Source organism: Hyposmocoma kahamanoa, unplaced genomic scaffold (genome assembly GCF_003589595.1).
Source record: "Hyposmocoma kahamanoa isolate Upper Pololo Valley unplaced genomic scaffold, ASM358959v1 80, whole genome shotgun sequence".
In the NCBI taxonomy this organism is placed as follows: domain Eukaryota; kingdom Metazoa; phylum Arthropoda; class Insecta; order Lepidoptera; family Cosmopterigidae; genus Hyposmocoma; species Hyposmocoma kahamanoa.
Genome location: NW_020654051.1, coordinates 6,554,893 through 6,567,487, shown reverse-complemented (window position 1 = coordinate 6,567,487; position 12,595 = coordinate 6,554,893).

Below are 12,595 nucleotides of genomic sequence, written 5' to 3'. Positions count from 1 at the left end.
AGCTTCACTTTATTCCTCCTTCCCGCTGACCTTCTACATTTCCTTCCAATAGATATAATCGTCATTTCATATTAAACATAAGTATACATAGTATTACCATGTATTACTGTAGTAATATTTCAACATCGCATTAAAACCAACCAGTCTCCTCGTCCCCATAGATAGACCATAGACAATAGCGTACAATAATAAAGGGCGTGCCTATGCTAAACCGACGCGAGTGATATGCGCGCGCAACGGAGACATTATGCTAATGAGATTAATAAATTTAAACAGGCTTTATTTACGGCCAACTTTGCTTAATGAAGTCAGATACCATTCCAAACAAAAAATAAGTTCTTTGTTTGTCATGTACACTGGGAATATTTACTAATTCGCACAATTTTTGATAATTAGAATAGCTAATTGTAGTTTACGTGGATTGTCTATGATTTGTCTCGATCGCATACGTCACATGTGCGGATGTGGAAGGGGTCAGTTAGGGTTAGGTCATAGATCATACACTATAAGGTTCGATCGTCAACCCGGAGGAACGTGTGGCGCGTAGGCAAGCCAAATACACTATTATTTATAGAAGCGGACGCTACAGTAATGTAAGGTGGTTGGTATAATAGTACCGGCACACCAACAAATACACAAACAACTGCACACAACAAATGCACAGGCGAAACTCTCACTGTTGCACATCTCCAGACCTCCAGACTAATGGGTACGATCCATATATAAAAAACGTTAACTGATAAAAAATTACGAGATGGCCTGAATTTGGAAAATTGCAAAGTTCATCAAAATTCAAAATGGCGGGCGAAAAATTTTTATTCTCGTTACAAATTGGTATCTTTAGGGGTCCTTAATTAAGTTTTTTCTACCATTTTCCACCTTACAAACGAAACCCGGATCATTCGCAGGGGATGACTCTGAGAATACACCTAAGTCGAATATAATAAAGAAAATTTAATATGTTCTAAAAAATTAATGTAACGGTGGTCGTTCGTTTTTGTAAGCTTATTTATCTAGTATTTCTCATTGAAAGTGAATGTTCGTATTCTGTTTTGAGAAATAAAAGCCTTAAACCATAAAATTCCCTAATATAAGATCAGGTGGACGTAATGCAGTATGATTGGCTGACACGTTGAGCAAACCTGCAACATAATCTGCGTTATCCGTGCGTATAGTGATCGATGTAGGTCACCGGTTGCCTTTTGGGGCTACGTTATGAGCCATGCGTGCGCGCAGTGTCTGCGAATGTCACATGACGGCCGGTCGGACTCTTTAATTGATGGCGTTAAATTACACGCTAAAAGTCATGTCGGACAAACTTTTAAAGAGAAATAAACACCTTTATGTCAATATATATAAATGAACGCGTATTTTACTTTAAAGAAAATAGTTTAAATTATTGATTAGAAAAATTCTGAAATTTAATTAAGCCTAAGTATTTAATCAGTAGTTATAAATGTAAACAAAATTAAATGCGCAAAATACGGCTTTTAAACGAGCTTTTTTATTTGGTATTTCGAATTTGACATTTCAGTAACGACAGCAATGGTTTTTTTTAATAAGGCAATACCAGTATTGATTTAAGATATGCGCAAACTCACTAGATGATAAATAATTTAATACCTATAGTAACACCTAAAGACAAAAAGAAATAACCTAAGTGACCAAGTTTTACAAAATTTCCAACAAAAGGCACCAAATCCTTAGCTCTTTGAAATTAGTCTACTTAACAAAAAGTAACCAAGAAGCCAAACTCAATTCTACGAAATAAAATAAATAAACAAATAAACTTACATTACGTTTTACTGTAACACCAGCAGGTATGTACGGAAAATAATGGGCATATCAAAGTATTCATTAGAAATCAAGTGAAATGAAGTATAATCTTATGACAGCTATAGGTGCTGTACAGTAATCCTCTACACGGTTGCTATCACAATAAAACTATACAAGCCACTCGCACTATACTTGTTTGTGATTTGTGTAAACACCACAAATTTGTAAAAGCTTTGTGAAGTATAAACATAAATAGTATATTATTGCAGAGGTCGGGAAGTAAGGGATTCTGTTTTTTATAAAGTATTGTTTATGTTAGCGATGATCATACAAAAAAATGCAATATTGTATTTTATGTAACGTTGGCAAAATGAAAAGTAAACAATAGCGCGCTCAGTCTTTGTGACATTTTAAATTCATTTAAATCTAATACAGCTTTTGCACTTTAGAACTAAAAAAAATACGCCGACGTTATTATTTCATCGCCGACTGAATGAATTGATGATGGAGAGCGTAATCCCTGACTCAGCATCAATTTATGTTAGAGGATGTTACCCTCAACATATGTATCTCTCGAGAACTCTCCTACATCAATAGTTACAAGTAAATAAATAAATGAATAGTCCATGGAGAAAACGATCAAAGTCACTTGGAGAGAATTTTAGTAAAAAAATATTTTTAATTTATAGAACTTTTAAATATTGGTGAAAAAGACACGCACAAATACTACCCGATATGAAGCCAATGCTGACATAAATGTATGTAACGCTACGTAATCCGTTTTAACTAAAAAACATTTATAAATCATTTTTCTACCATTTAGTCGAAAGTGTTTTTATAAGTAAAAGTACATGCTAATTTTTCACGACATTGAACTATTAGCCTTTTTCTTATTTAGGCAAAATACGCTCAGCGTTTACCGAACTTGAAAGGCGGAAATAACTCAAAGCCTTAAGTTAAGTGACTTGGATAATCTGATCTCTTCAAATGTCATTATATTATAATTATACACTACTATTATTGTATATCCAAATAGAAGTATTAAAGCATATCTAGACAACATAAATGGACGACTCCAAATGAAGAGACCCTTGTAGCGTGTGAACCGTCACAAATCCTGGGATCAGAAGTCCCAATTGGGCCCTAGAATCTAACTTATAAGCAAAAATATTACGAACGTATATAACTTCATCTCTACCACGAGTTTACAGTGTCCATAGTCGCTAGCGACTACGTAAAATATTTGTATAGACAATGCTAGTTCTTCTTGTGACTGCACTCTACAATTTGTTACACAAAAGTGGCATCTATTTTAACTAGTCACTATGTATCGTTCGATACCGTAAAGTCATAGTACAGATACAGCATAATAACTCAAAATTAATAAAATGCACCTGGTTCTGTATTGCCTCAGCACTTATTTATAAGCACTAGTTCATTAACAAGGCTTTATCTACAAACCGTCGTATATTTTGAAAATTTATGACAATTTCTCGTTAGCCCTGAATCCTGACCGAAAAGCAGCATCTTAGGCAACTTAGGTATAAACTAAGTCAACGCCCTTTCGCAGCTATAGTTATGACAAAAAATTTAAGTTTTTACACTATAACTGTGTCGTATGAATGAATAAAGTCGTTATCTATATATCTAAATTATCTGCTGATTACTTCCCTATCTTTCAAGATAGGTAACACTCACTTTGTCAATAACACCTGTGTTTTAAAGATACAAAGTAATTTATTTGACTGCCTCCGTGGCCGAACGGTTACCATGCCGGACTGCCACGCAGAGATCCCAGGTTCGATTCCCGGGCCGGGAGAAATATTTATAAGGCCTACATTTATTTCTCTCGTGAGTTTGGGTGTAATTTGTGGTTGTCTATGTGTGTGTCCATAGCACCCGCGACACAGGGTTTCCCAAGTGCGGGGCTATGTTGAGTGTGTGCGTTATTATTATTATTATTATTATTTATTGCTACGGACAATTGATGGAGATTTAAGAGAGCATTCTTACTTAGTAAACAAAGATGATGATTGGGGGATGATTGGTCAAAAATGCTGAAACATTGTTTATTTCATAGGGTGCGTACAGTTCTGCCGAATGCGCCGCGAACGCGCTGCATGTGCGCTGCGCACGCGTTGTACGCGCACTGCAGGCGTGCAGTAATATATGTGCCTCGCGAGCGGCGTGCGAACGTACTTATTGCGTGTGTACAGCTCGCGAGCCTTTCTCAAACAAATGCATGTGCAGCGCAAGTCCCACGTGCCTGTAATTTCACTAGCACCCATACCCTTCAAAACTGTAACGCAATAATGCTCATATTATTGCTTGACGGCAGAACTAGGTAAGGTGGCAGTAGTTCCCTGGATGAAGTGTTCAACAAGAAGCTCTTCTACTACTAAATTTAAAATTATATTTTTGCCATTGCAAGCTGGGATGTTCTTTTAAGAGTCTATACAAGCTCAAATTGCTTTGGTTGATTAACAGTGAAAGTGTTGAATCAAACTCTGTGGAAGAAATTATATAGTAAAATCGAGAATATGCGCTGATTACTATATGGCGTGAAAATACCATCTCTAAAATTTTCACGATAAAAAAGGACAAAAACTTACCTCGAAATTTTACAAGAAAACCGCTGAATTCAATAGGTACTTTACATACATTAATGTTTTTTTTAATATCGACTATACTAAATAGGACACGTATACTGTCCGATATACATTTTTCAAATGGCTTGAATTTCGTTTGAACAAAAAATTATTCTGAAATAAAACCAATGTCCCTGCCTCTCGACCCAATCAAAATTAACCGTGTTAGTACAGAAAAAATCTGAATTCGATCTGAGGTAGTATAGACTATCAAATGTAGAAGTACTAAGTTACGACTACTACGTACTAATTAAGTTAATAAACAAATTGCAGTACATTAGGGAAAGGCACAAACAACACTTTCGTAACAAACAAACGATCAATCTTGTCAAATCAAGTGGTATACTGAAAAAATATAGTTCTAAAAACAAATATCGGTGTGGGTAGTTAAACTGTAAGTGACATTTTTGTTACGACATTAGTTACTAATGGTTTGCTATATATTTTTGATTAATAAAATATTGATAAATCGTTTGGCCAACCACGTTCTTATATGGAAAGGATTAGATACAAATAAAACCACATACTTTGAAACAAGATAATAGTAAGTATAATTATAGTCAATTGCGATAGCAAAAGCTTTAAAAGAGCAGTGGCAGCTCCAGTTGCTTCTATATTCCATTTCTATAGTCCATGGTTCGAGTCCCTGTGGCGGTATGAACCCATGACGTTAACTACAATATAATTGTGAATTTTAGTAGCAAAATATCTCTCTAATGACAATCAAGGAAAACATTGTGAATGAACCTGTATATCGAAAAAGTGTCACAACCTTTGAAAACGAGTGAAATATCGGTACAGGAGACCCATGCCTAGTAGTGGGACGTACAATGGCGGGCGGTGACAGTTGATTATTCCGTTTATTAAACCAACTAAACATTTTAAGTAATTTCAATTTGTATATTGTCCGTCATGTATATTGGTTGATAATGTTGATACATGGGTTAGTATAATGGTGCTTTTCCAAGTGCGAGGCGAGACGAGACGAGGCGAGAACAGGATTAAAATTTGTGTGACAAAATTTAAATTACCGCTTAGCCCATTATCCGTGGACTCAGACTTTCAAATCGCAAAGATTTGAGGGGCACTCCCAGTGCGCCCATCACCTTGAGACATAAATTGACAAGTCCCATGTGCCACTTTCACCAGCACCCTTATCCTTCAAAACCGGAACGCAGTAATGTTCATATTACTGCTTGGCGGCAGAAATAGGTAGTTATGATAAGGAGGACAGAATATAAATATTATAAGTCCATATATATTATAATATTAATACACCACTCAAAAAACAAACGTTACGTTTTTTTTTTCTTCTGTTATTTACAGACACATTAATTCGTGTGAACCCATACATAAATTTAAATTAAAATAAATAATATAATAGGAGCTGAAAACAAACGAATGAGTGTTATAATATCTAGACGAAGAAATATAAAAATAAGCGTAGTGCATATGTTGAGGTAAGACTTTCAAAGGTCATGCAAATTATATTATCAAAAAAAAACTATCGCGCCAGAGACAGTGATATCTGTGCAGAAATAACAAGGTTGCTCATTGGTCGCATTTGAACATGTGATTGATAAGGTACTACATTTTAACTTATATAATAGTTAAAGTATGACATCGCAGTTCCATGTAGGAAAATACAGACAAAAAAATGTTTTAGACAATAATTGCAGGAAGTTCATTTCTGGTCATCTTTAGGCTCATTTGCCAGTTTTAAGTTTCTACTTTGGAATCGGGCATAAGTTACATCCGCTCCATAAACGTCGTCAATGTTTCGAGTCGTTTGCATTGCATTAGTGCCACGACGGAAATCGTATTTAGTAGTATGCTTATTTGATTTCAAAATAAATGCAAAATTAATCAAGACTAATACAACTTAATAGCACCTAAATTTTATTTATTAAAACAGTTTGTAGTGTAAATTTTTATTTATTTTTTTATATTTATTGAATGACTTGGATACGAAGTCCTTCCAGTCACCACGTCCCGCAACATGTCCCGCCCAGTTCTATTTTAAACTTGTTATCCGATCTCCTATGTCCTGGACCTAAGTTCGTCTATGGATTTTGGATTTCGGAACTCGATCTATTATAAGTTTGATGTTGAGCATGAGTCGCTCCATGACTCTTTGTGCGACTCTCATTCTGTACACAACCTTCTCTGTGAGCGTCCACGTCTCGGAATAAGTACTAAATACCTGACCTTTGTATTAACAATTATAACAAACTAGTGGAGTAATTTCACAAAAAAATTTATATCAAGTTGGCGAAATATCCTGACATTCAATAAAACTTAATAAAATATATGTGTTTTTTTTGTTAACAGAAGTGCCTAAAACAACGTTTTTAAACTATCAAAATACACTGCCGGACACATAATTTGAGCCACAATGCATTTTCAGTATTAAGTGCCCTAAGCTTAAACAATGTTTAATGGATCAATAACTATTACGCAATTTTGAAACTAGTATACCTACTTGTCTTTATTTGCTAAATTTTTTATTTGATTTGATTTGCAAAACGGGGCGAAAACTTTTTCTTCGGTGATAACACTATTTTTGTATTTTTGTAGCCCTTTACGACAAAAATGCGAGGTGGCGCGAATTATGTATCCAGGAGTAACTATATATTTAAAACTTTTCGAACTTCTGTAGTTTTGTACCTCGCACCTCCGTCTACAAAACAATGTTAAATTTTAAATTGCCCTTACGTTTGTCAGCAAAAGGTCTCGACATTGCTCCAAAAAAAAAACCTGCTTTGACTTGCCGCAAGCGTTACATCATGGAGTTATGAACTCTTAAGTTTTTCAACTACTCATTATGGCAGACCCGAAATAGCCAGGTGAAAACCAGTTATAATTACGGTTCAATTAAATATGGTTTTGCCTTAGGGTCGAAACCCATTTGTTAGCACGCTTCAGTACTCAGTATTGATTGATATAAATCAAAATGCGGACGGTTAGAACGGATATTTTATGTGGAGTGCCGTTAGCACGCTTTAAAATGAAAATACCGACAAAACCACGTACAAATATGCACATTTGTGCTGACAAGTGGACTCCACCCTTTATTACGCCTTAACCTTGCCATATTGAAATTGCAGAATTTCCGTTGAATACCTATATTATATATGATTATGATCAAACAGACATAATTTTCGTATCTGCTATGTTTCGCACATACAAATTTTCATATATGTATGTAGGGACTGTGTAGTACTTATTAAAGTCAATATTCTGTTGCTTAAGATAGTAAAATGTAATACGTTTTAAAATAAAATTCCACTCTATGCTATTTATGCTAAAACGGTCTAAAATTCAAAGTGTAGAGCTCAATGTGCTGTCGACTGTACACTAAACAAAATTACGTAAAATAGTTTACATTATGTTACCTACAAATACGCGCATTTATTAATCTAAATCCGAAACCAGCAGTAAAATGTAAATTACTATAGGCTTAGAGCAATTCACAGTTAGAGAGGAGGTTTTGGTTCATGAGAGCCATTATTTCAAGAAAACACATCTACACAGGCGGTATTATACTATATGGTCTTTAACAAACATTTTTAACTACATCAAGCAACATGATGAATTTGTTCAATGCGTTATTGCAATTTTCCATTTCTTTGTTACCGTTCTCTTATATAATACCCCTGCCCAACTTTGGAACTTCGGTCCAGTCCAGCGGCTCGCATTTGCGTGGTAAATTTTTAAACCGTTCGTTAACATCACTCGAATGACTTTTCGCTACCCTCGCCTATAATATTAAATATCAAAACGATGGGGAAACTTGACAATAAAACAAAAATAAAACGCTAAAAATACAAAGTTTATTGAAAATCACGTTTTACTGCCATGACATTTAATTATTTTTAATGAAATTACTCCACTGGTTTGTTATAATTATTAATACAAAAATCAAACGCTAACTCAAATTGCTTCGAATCCGGCTGGATTCGAGCAACAGGGTCTGGTGGTTCGTTCCGTAGCTCAGTTGGGACAGAATCAGCCACGATATGCTAAAGGCGCTGGTTCGAATCAGCTGGATCGAAGGAATTTTTCATAGGGTTCGGTCTTTGTATTAGAATTATAATAATGTGTTTTAATTCAAATTTTTACTTCTTACCTGTTTTTGCCGCCAAGCAGTAACGTGAGCTTAATGCGTTCCGGTTTTAGGGGGACTTATCAACTTTAATACTATATTACGGATAAATGAGTCGCTTACCAACCAAACACACGACTTGTTCCTCTCGTCACTTTGTACCTTACCACTAAGAAATTGCTACCCAGCAGTAGGTCCACTTGTATCTTAATTTGTATTTATCACCTGTTTACGCAACACTATACGAATAGTGCAGAGTATTTGTTTATAAAATGTATTCGTGATACTGACACGAGTCCTTAATAAGGCAAGTTCAAAAGCAAAATATAAATGGGCATGTGGGCCAATCAACTTTTTTACCGACCCTGTGTTGCTGTTGTTAAATTTTAAAATGAAATTTTAAAGTTAGCTAACGTTTTTACAACTAATAAAAGTACTTCAATCTGTCTATCTAAACGGAACTCTTAAAAATGATTAATTTATCCTATTTTCGTCATACGTACGTATTTATAGAAAAAAATACTTAAATTCTGTGTTTCTTGAAGACTATACCAAAGCTTACTTGATTTTGCATGAAAATAGTAATAATAAAAAAATTAAAACACTGATACTAGTAGAAGAAGCGTAAAAAGCGTGTAGTAGTGCGTAGCGCCACAGAAGTGTATTTGTGTAAATGTATTCGTTACGAAGCGATCGGTTTAAAAATCGTTGAAAAGGGAGTATAAAATAACGACCTTTATTTTTGTACCGGCATCTAGATGAACTACTTTCGAAACATGTATGACCTAAATTATGACGTCGTGCTAAATCAATGTTAAAGCCTTTAGGACTATGGCCGCTTGATATTACGAGTAATAAACAACGTTGTCATTCTTCGGTAACAATTATGTATGTGCAATTTTTATAAAGTGCATCAATAAATGACGAAAGCGTTGGGAGAGGTTTGTTATTAAATCGGACATATAACAAAGTTACATCGCACTTGACAACTAACTTAAAAATTGCGTTATTGATAATTTATCCCCAAAATTTCGCTATTATGTCAAATTTTATACCAACCTATTTCAGCATAAAAAAGATTATGTGGTCTGTGATATAGACCAATTTGGTTCCCATAATCTTTAAACTTTTTTTATGTAATTATGCAGATGTGGAGAAATCAATTTTTTTTTAATTTATTTATTACAAATATAACTTAAAATAAGGTACATAGTAGAAGTCGTGTCTCATAAACCTATTGCAGGTTTTTCTGTACACCACTGCTTGATTCATAATATTAATTAAAATGAACACGAGGGTAGAAAGATATTCCGCTCCGATATTATATTACTGCACATTATACGGGGTGCTAATTTAATACTTGTTAGCATGGTTAGATTTTAGTAATTTAAGTGTAAATTTAGCTATAGATATTAAGTTTTAGTGTAATATGTGAATTAACATGAGTAAAGGTGGATAAAAACTAGGGTCCCAATAAGGTTGTACTGTTTAATGTGTCATAATTTGTTAAGGAAATATTGTTTTAGTTTAGTCTTTATATTTTTAGGGTTAATCTCGTCTTTCAGATTTTTAGGGAGGTCATTGATAATTCGTGGAATCATATTTGTGTTTTGATGTTCCCCATACATATTATGCACCCTCGGGACAATTAGTTTAGGATTTGTTGCACTTCTCAACTGTTTTTTAATTATCTTAGGAACCTGTGAGTTTTTGTTGAAGAATTGTTCTATAAGTAGTGTATAGTCTCTTCTTTCGCTAACTGGTAGAACTTTGCAAAACTTAAACAGTTCATTGTTGTTTATAAATGTTTTCTTGATTTTTTCCGGTACAATTGTTTTTAGGATTCGTGTTTGAAGTTCATGTATGTTATACAGGTGAGACTTACAGGTTCTCCCATAACTACTGAGACCATACTGTATTATGGAGTCAGCCAGTGCTTTATAGAGTGATAATAACGTGGGATATGGAATTTTGTATTTAATTATTGAGAACTTGGCAAGTACTGCTCTTAGTTTATCGCACACGTTATTTATGTACTTAACCCATTTGAACCGACTGTCAATCACAAGGCCCAGGTAAGTTTGATGGTCAACCTGAGTAATGTGGTCACAGCACATTTTCGTCTTTGTGAGTTGTTGTGGAGACAAGCATGGTTATGAGCAATGAGCTGGACGTTGCAAGATTTTCGGTTTTGGCTCGATGAAATGTAAATCATTTTAGTTTTAGACGCGTTAAATACGAGGCCAGCATCATGGGACCATTTTATTATGTTATTAAAATCTTCTTGGAGGTGTTGAAGGGCAATGTGCCAATCATTTAAAAAAGATTGTTAAAAAAACACAATTTAAAAAAGAAACCGACTTCAAACTTTCCTTATACATATGTACGTACAAACTGAAACTAAAAAGTTAACAATCGGTTACCGGAAATTGCGCTAAACTGGTTTCATCCTAGTCTTCCATCCTAGTTTTCCACCCTTAGAATCGAAATATTTTATTCAAATTTAAATTGGACCAACACTGAGGAACCATCTTTCCAACAAAAAAGAATCATCAAAATCGGTTCACACACACAAAATATACATTCGAATTAAGAAACTCCTCCTTTTTAAAGTCGGTTAAAAGGCTTTTGACACTATCTACTCTGTATCGACATGCATAATGCTATATAACAAAAATAAACAACACTTTCCAGTTCTTAGCCATCAATATCAACATTGCTCAAATGCAAACTTATTCTCGCATTAAACATTCCAATTTCACAAATAATACTTGTTACTTTGCAAAGCGTCAAATGTTAATTAATTTATTAGTAATAAACATTAACCTGTAGGAGCCAGGTTAATGTTGTCATAGACTGATTCATAGCAATGAGTAACGTTAAGCCGCTATGACAAACGATTGTGTTATGAAATGACGTGATATGAGCTTTATAGTACAAGAAGAGCTCCTTATGAAAGAGCTTGTCCAGGAAAATACTGCCACATTGAAATCACACGCACATGGAACTTGTCAACTTATGTCTCAGGGTGATAGGCGCAGTGGCAGTGCCCCTCAGATCTTTGCGATTTAAAGCTCTGAGTGGCACTGCAACTGCTATGGACCGGCATGTAGCTTACCATCAAACACGCGACTTGTCCGTCTTGTCACTTGATATTATAAAACAAAAACAAAATATTTACTCAAAAACAAAAAAGATTTATGTCAGGAAAAGGTAGAGTTATAAATTTTGAATTGATACATGTTTTAAAGGCCGTTTACATTTACCTTACAAGTAATAAGACTTATTAACTAGGCAAATTATTTCAATCAAGCGCCAATCATACATCACAGTTAATGCTGACAATAAGGGCGCGTTCAAGTTAGCCGCTGTTAGCCGCGCGGCGGTCGCGCTGCAACCGCGCGGCGGCCGCGCGACTGTCGCGCTGCTGAAGTGCGACCAAATTTTTAGTGATGTTTTAAATTTCGACTCAGTTACACGATGAATTCTGACGAAGAAACGTTACTTTCACTTATTTTGTTAAAACTGTAGAAAAAAATAATTAAAAAGAATACCAGAACGTATTATTATAATCGACAACGTATAACCTGTCGATCGACAACAAGAATTATAGACGTTTTCGAGTTGTTTGGGAGTGCTTATTGAGAATGTGGCATTAATTTCTAAATCCAAGATGGTTGCCAAGAATTTTCAAAAATTTATTTTTGGTAATCCTTATGGGAGTTGCATTTATATCTGAATACATGATGGCTAACACGACTTTTCTAAATGCAAGATGGCGGGCACGATTTCTCAAATAAGGGCAAGTTGGGTATCGTTTTCGAGATATTTGGGGATGCTCATTACGAATATGGCACTCATTTCTAAATCCAAGATGGCGGGCACGATTTCTCGAACAATGGCAAGTTGGGTATCCTTTTCGAGGTATTTGGGGGTGCTCATTACGAATATAGCACATATTCGTAAATCCAAGATGGCGGACACGATTTAAAAAAAAAATGCAATATGGGTACCCTTTTTGAGGTATTTGAGGATGGTCATTACGAATATGGTACTCATTTCTAAA